General features: G+C 29.9%; 1 long non-coding RNA gene across 2 annotated transcripts; it reads right to left on the bottom strand.

Moving 5' to 3' along the window:
* Positions 1 to 4,262: 4,262 nt before the first annotated feature.
* LOC105141623 (uncharacterized) lies at positions 4,263 to 5,917 on the bottom strand. Of its 2 annotated transcripts, none has more exons than XR_845429.1 (3): positions 5,471 to 5,917; positions 5,136 to 5,199; positions 4,263 to 4,549 (listed from the first exon to the last, which is right to left on the bottom strand). It is a non-coding gene; the product is annotated as an uncharacterized LOC105141623 (long non-coding RNA). The 2 variants fall into 2 exon arrangements; XR_845430.1 differs by having other exon boundaries at positions 5,079 to 5,199.
* Between the last annotated feature and the right edge of the window lie 784 nt (positions 5,918 to 6,701).

Consider the following 6,701-nt stretch of genomic DNA (forward strand, 5'->3'; position numbering starts at 1 on the left):
ATTCCAGATGTCACTAGCATTGTAAAAATGTTATTTTTTTTAATTTTTAAAAAAAAAAATTATTAGCCAACGGCTATAAAAATAGCCATTTCTACAGTTAAATGTAGAAATGGCTGTTAACAAAACAAATAGCCAAAATGGCTATTTGTTTAGCTTGCCCGTTGGAACATGAACAGAAATAATTAAATAGGCAAAACAGTTTTAGCTCTCCGTATGCCTCGTCCGTTGGAGCTGCTCTGAGCTAGTTCTTGTAATTAGGCTTTCTTTTTTCCTTTTTCAAATCTTGTATATCAATACTTCATGAATCTACTTCGAGGAGATATAAATGATAAGAAGAAAAACACATCAAAATCAAAACCCAAGAAGGAATATTTCTAAAAATATTTTTTTGTTCTTTCTCTTTGTATTTATCTCCATCTTGTAGAGAAAGTATTGATAGTTACCACTGCCACACTTTAAACTTTATCAGCCGAGAGGGGTCTGAGTAAGTAACATGAAGCTCATATCATGATCTTGATTTGATTCGAGTAAAAATCATTGAACCCACTTAACTGAAATTGCTGATACAAAATTTAGCCTTTGGTTAGAAGTTGTAGCCGGCAAACATGATTAGCCACTCCATGTAATGATGATCATTAACATGGGTACGTGGACTTTGGATCTCCGCGAGCCCACGCCAGGTGTATTATAAAACTAATGTTTTATATTTTTATATTAATTTTTTAAAATATTTTTATTTAGAAATCTAACAAAATTATATATTTATTTATTTTTAAATTTTATTTTTGATATCCGCTTATAAAAATAATTAAAAAATAATTTTTTTAAAAAAAACAGGTTGGCCACAGTAATAAAAACCAAAATCATATACTCTGGTGACTTGTCAAGTAGTTACCGGAATATAAACCATGATAGTCCTCCAAAATGCTGATTAAGAGATTCTAGAGATGCATGCTCTTCCCCCTTCACATTCAAGAACAAGGATTATTATTTTTTTAATGAAAGTTTTAAGTCTGTTTGGCTTGACTCTTAACTCATGGCTTTTTATTTTAAATTATAATTCAAAAGTTGTTTTTTCATGAATATCTTAAATCAAATATGAGGTAAAATGACTTTAAATTAAGAATATATTTGATAAAAATGATTCAAAATAGTTTTTTTTCTTTTATGAAAAAAGAGAATTAATGCAATATAAGTTATAATCCACAAATCAAAAATTAAAAGTTTAAGTTTTAATTAAATCAAAATTTACCTTGTCTCAAAAGTTAAGAAAACAACAGGAGTAAATTACAAAAGTCATACTATAATATTGTGAAACTACAAAAGTCATACTATAATATATAATATTGTGAAACATGACCCGGCTCGGTGAGTGGATCTAGAGTTGAAACCGGGCCAAATATAAAGAAAGAAAAAACTCGATGTTACCTGATTGACCCAGTCAAAAACCTAGTTGCAACCCATTAATTTTTTTTTTATTAAAATAATATAATTTTAATTTTAAAACATTAACTCGAGCGACCCAGTAATCAGGTCAAAACTCAGAATCCAGACTTTGGATTGAGCTGGCTACCAGACTTTAGATTGAGCTGGCTACCAGGCCTAGTCTGAAAACTATGCTATATATAACCTCAATTTCATGATATAAAATTTCAAACCAAACTGCAGGAGATTGCTAGTATTCTGAAAACTATGCTATATATAACTTCAATTTCATGACATAAAATTTCAAACCAAACTGCACGAGATAGCTAGTATTCGTATATCTATGTGAAAAAGCTACACTAACTATGTTTAACATGAGGAATATAATTTATTGAAGAATAATATAAATTATATTTTAGAATTTTATTTAATAATTTAAGATTTGGGGATTGAATTGATTTTTAATATAGTATCAAAATTTTAATGATAAAATAGTTATAAATTCAAATTTTACCATTTATATTTATTTGATAAAAATTAAACACAAAGTAGTATGTATATCTAAGTTTGAAAGTTAAAAAAAAAAATTGTTTGAAAGGATATTTATTAAAAATAACATAAATTATATCTTAGAATTTTATTTAATAATTTAAATTTTTAAATTGAAATAATTATGCAAGACACTAAATGTAAATCTGAAGAGTTTGTTGGTAAGTTGATTGCTAGTTCACATAAACATGAGAATGCAAGTGATTTATATATGCTCCTGCGATGAGTAAATCTCTGAAAAAACATTCCAGGTGACCGAACCGTGCCAGCTATTCTACCATTTGTCCGCTTTGCTATCGAATACACTAACATACGATCATATGTTGAGAGAAATTGAGAGGTGCTAAATTGTTCAACCAAATAACTAGGGTACTCCACGAAAGACGAGATGATCACACTCGCCTCTTCATATAAAAAAGACAGACAATTCTTCATTCGCCAGATGTATCTGGATAATGGATTCTTCAACACCAGTCAAAGCCAAAAGGGTTGTTTCAGATCAACCTAGCAGTAAGAACTTCACTGATAAAAAAATTAATAACATCATTTTATGAGGGGCGTGATGCTCAAAATTGAGCTGTGTTTATGTAGTGAACTTGTAACACAATTATCGTGTTATCCAAGAAACATAAACTCCGAAAGCAAGGCATGAAATGAGTAAATACATGACTAGCTAGAACTGATAAATTGTCAAATGGAGGAGAATCTTACAGTTTTCTTTGTTTATGCTATGTCTCTCTTGGAATCCAGAAGGCCATAATTGCAACCAAAATCCCCCATAACTGAGTCAAGAATCAAGATAAAAACAACAAAAACAAATGAAAATCATATATTGTTTTGCTCACATTTGAGCTTGAGATAAATCAGTGGTGCAGCGGATGTCCACCACCTAGGTAGGGAGTGTAATTAAGGTAACAGCCTCTAGAAAACTCATATTTGCAGCAACTGTCGCAAACAACTAAACAAGTATTTCCTAAGCACCAAAAATTCAAAATCAGTCAGTTGGTTCAAGATCCCATACAGCATTTAAAACTGCGCCAATCCCCTTGAGCACTCAGGTTTTTGAATATCTGTTGTTGCACAAAATTTAAACAAACATAGGAGAAATGTTGATTTTAAGGACAACATATAATGATGACCTTTTTTGATATATGTAGCCCATTTGAAAACATCAAATGACGATAACTACGGCCACGTATAATTCGCCGCCACAGAAACTGGAGCAGGTTCTGTAAACTCATTTTCATGAGTTCCTGGACATGCCTGTGAGCCGACATCAACATATGCAAACAAACAACATTTTCATGCTCATTTTGGGTGATAAGATATAAAGGGAGAAGATTACTTACCATCTCACAAGACATCTCTGAATACCTTCAGAAAGGGGACGAATGAATGATGGGTCGCGTTGAGCATAGAGCAAACCAATCTAAGGAATTATGTTAAGTGAGCTTATCTAAGAAAAACATTAGCCAATATGGGTACTAAAAGTAAACTAAAGGCTAACTAATCCATGTATTTAGCTGTTATCCATGAAGATTACCAAAATTCATTATTTTTTTGTGGCAGTGACAGATAAAGTTTGAAAATTATGGTTTTTTGTACCAAAGCATAGTAATAATTATTTTTTAAAATATTTTTTAAAAAAATATATAAATAAATATTTTTTATTTTTTTAAATTATTTTTAACATCAATACATTAAAATAATCTAAAAACAATAATTTTAACTTTTTTCTTTCAAAATATCACAACAAAACAATTTCAACTGAAAAACAAACAGTTCTCTGCATTCCAAAAAGTTTTTAAAAATATGTCAGCATCCAGCAATTAAAAAAACAAAAGGCACATAAAAATTACTAAAGTAACCAAAAAAAAAGGCAAAATCATGGATGCATAATAATAATAATGCAATGGTGCATGGATCATTAAATATCTTAAAGATACAATCACCTAGTTAATTTACCCACATCAAGTAAAGAAAAAATTTAAAATTAAAATTAAATAAAAAAACAACAACAGCTACTTCAACACTTAAAGTTATGGCTTAGTTAAAAAAAAAAAAAAAAAGGCTTATTTCCTTCTTTTATGCTTGAATTATGCAGTGCCTTACTTATTGGGTTTGTTGAATATTTAATAGATTTGATAATAATAATAACTGCTTCAATAGCTTACAAATACTATAAAATGAATGGAAACAACAACAATAACAACAACAACAATAATAACAATAATAATAATAATAATAGCTGCTTCAACAGCTTACAAATACTATAAAATGAATGGAGAATGTGTTGCCCCAAATTCGGTATTTAATAGAGACTGAACAAAATCTCACAAGTACTATAAAATGAACGGAGAATGTGTTACCTCAAATTCGGTATTTACTAGAGACTGAACAAAATCCAGCAGTTGAAGCTTTGCCCATTGCTGGCACAAGTAGGGTCGTCTCTTTATGAAGGATCCCTATAACCAAAACATATTCTGTTTTTTGGAATCTTTCCATTTCTTGCATCATTGGCAAACTTTTGCAGGAGTTCCAGTGCTTTATCCATGGCACGATTCACCACAGTAACCTACAATGAGTAACAAAGGAGATGGTGAGGCAGAGCATATCACAGAATAAAACTAACTGGTATTACTTGTGGATAAAGACATGCTGTCGGCTACTCAAATAATGTATTTCATCACAGATAAAAGAAAAGGAAAATTACTGTTCACAATGACAGAATAATTTGGTGCACTAAGATTTACAGGGAATTCAAAGTCATCTGGGCAACCTCTCACATTTCTTCTTGACGACTAAAGAATGAACTAATGGAATGAGAGGCTGGGGCAGAACAGGCAAGAAAAAGGAGATAGGTAATTCATTTTACTCATTCAAAATAAGTCATTGGTTACTCAAAATAACATTGTTTCTTGCATATAAAAAGCAAATTAGCCAATAGTAACAAAATGAGAAATGTAGAACATAGAGGTACAGGAGAAAAACAGTCCAGTGTCCAGAGATTTCAAGGAAGAAAATCAGGTAATAGTCATGAACAGGCAAGCTAGACCTATAGATTAGCCATGTTAACTAGTTATTAGCTTCAGTCCTTTACTAACCAAGATAACATGAGAAAACAAGATGAGCACTTGAACGGATGTCATCACAAATCTTACCTGCAAAAATGCTAAATATGCACCTACAATATCCTCGAATGTGCTATCCTTTTCTTCGAGGACCCTGCAGATGAAAATGCAGAAACAACTAATAACAGGCACTACGGTTGAGTAATCATGGGTTTTTTCATCTAATCAACGACACTCCCATTTTCAATGATATCATAGTCGGCATTGACGCTGTCCATGTTTAAATTACATTAGTAAATGTGAGAGTTAGAATCTTGCACAACATAATAATGTAAAAAAAAGTTCCTATAATTGATTGACGCATCAACCACTGTTCATAGAGGAAAGAAATTGTCAGAAAATAAAAAATAAATGAGTGTTCTTACTTCTGGTAATAGTTGCTTTGTTCGAGTGCATAAAGTTGAAACAGATTTCAAGGGTTTGGCCCGAGCACCTCTGACTAACTGAAGTGATCGGTGACCATATGCGTTTTAGCTTCTTGTGGAGCCCATCCAAAGTTCTGCCAACAAAGAATACGGAAAGGAGTGACATTCGCCATACTCGAGATGTTTTCTACATCCACAAGCACGACAAGGGAAAGATTCCATCTCGCGAAACAGAAGTATACTTCTTTAACAATAATGCATTAAAGCCACACAAGTGAAACAGAGACCCATCTAGGACCCACCAGACACAAGTAACATGTTTGTGAGCATCTCTGTCTGTTATGGCAGTTCTTAAATTATCTCAGGCTGCAGACTTGCTACTTGGCTTTCAAAGACTGAAATTACAAAGCAAAAAACATCCACAGTAGCGATACATCACTGATCTATTTCTCTCTAGCTTTATATTCACAGTTATTTTTCTGTCTGTACCGTGACAACTCATTAGTTTTTTTATTAAGGATTTGTTTGTTTTTATGTTTTAAAAATGTTTTTAAAAAAATTTAAATTTTTTTATTTTTTTATTAACTTTAAATTAATATATTTTTAATATTTTCAGATTATTTTGATATACTGATGTAAAAAAATAATTTTTAAAAAATAAAAAAATTATTTACATATATTTTGATACAAAAATCTATTTTAAAAGCAAACACAATTATACTTTCAAACAATCTCTAAAACAGCTATCATGAGTTACTATCATTACTCGTATCTTTTATTTATAAATATATTAAACACTTTCCTTTCTATCAATTTGATATAATATATACTTAATATATATTAATTTAATTTTATTGAATGTTAGGGTTTTGAATTAGAAATTAGATTAATTAGAAATAATTTAAATTAATAATTAGGTTATTTTGTTTAATAATCAATAATTTTAGGTTGTTAATTATGAATTAACAAAATTATATGATGGAATAATTAAAGTTGATTTAGATTAAATTATGAATTATACCGAATTACATTTAAAATAATATTACTACCTATGAAATAGATGAATTTGAATGATAATTTTATTATAATAGTGAAATTTGATAAATATAGATGTTCACTGATTAATTTAATGAATTTAGGTTTTAACTGATTATATTATAATTATGGTTTTGTTGATAAATAATGATCTTTGATTAACCCCAAGATATTAATAAATTATAACAAATATCAT

Source organism: Populus euphratica, unplaced genomic scaffold (assembly GCF_000495115.2).
Source record: "Populus euphratica unplaced genomic scaffold, PopEup_1.0 scaffold128.1, whole genome shotgun sequence".
NCBI classification, from domain to species: Eukaryota; Viridiplantae; Streptophyta; class Magnoliopsida; order Malpighiales; family Salicaceae; genus Populus; species Populus euphratica.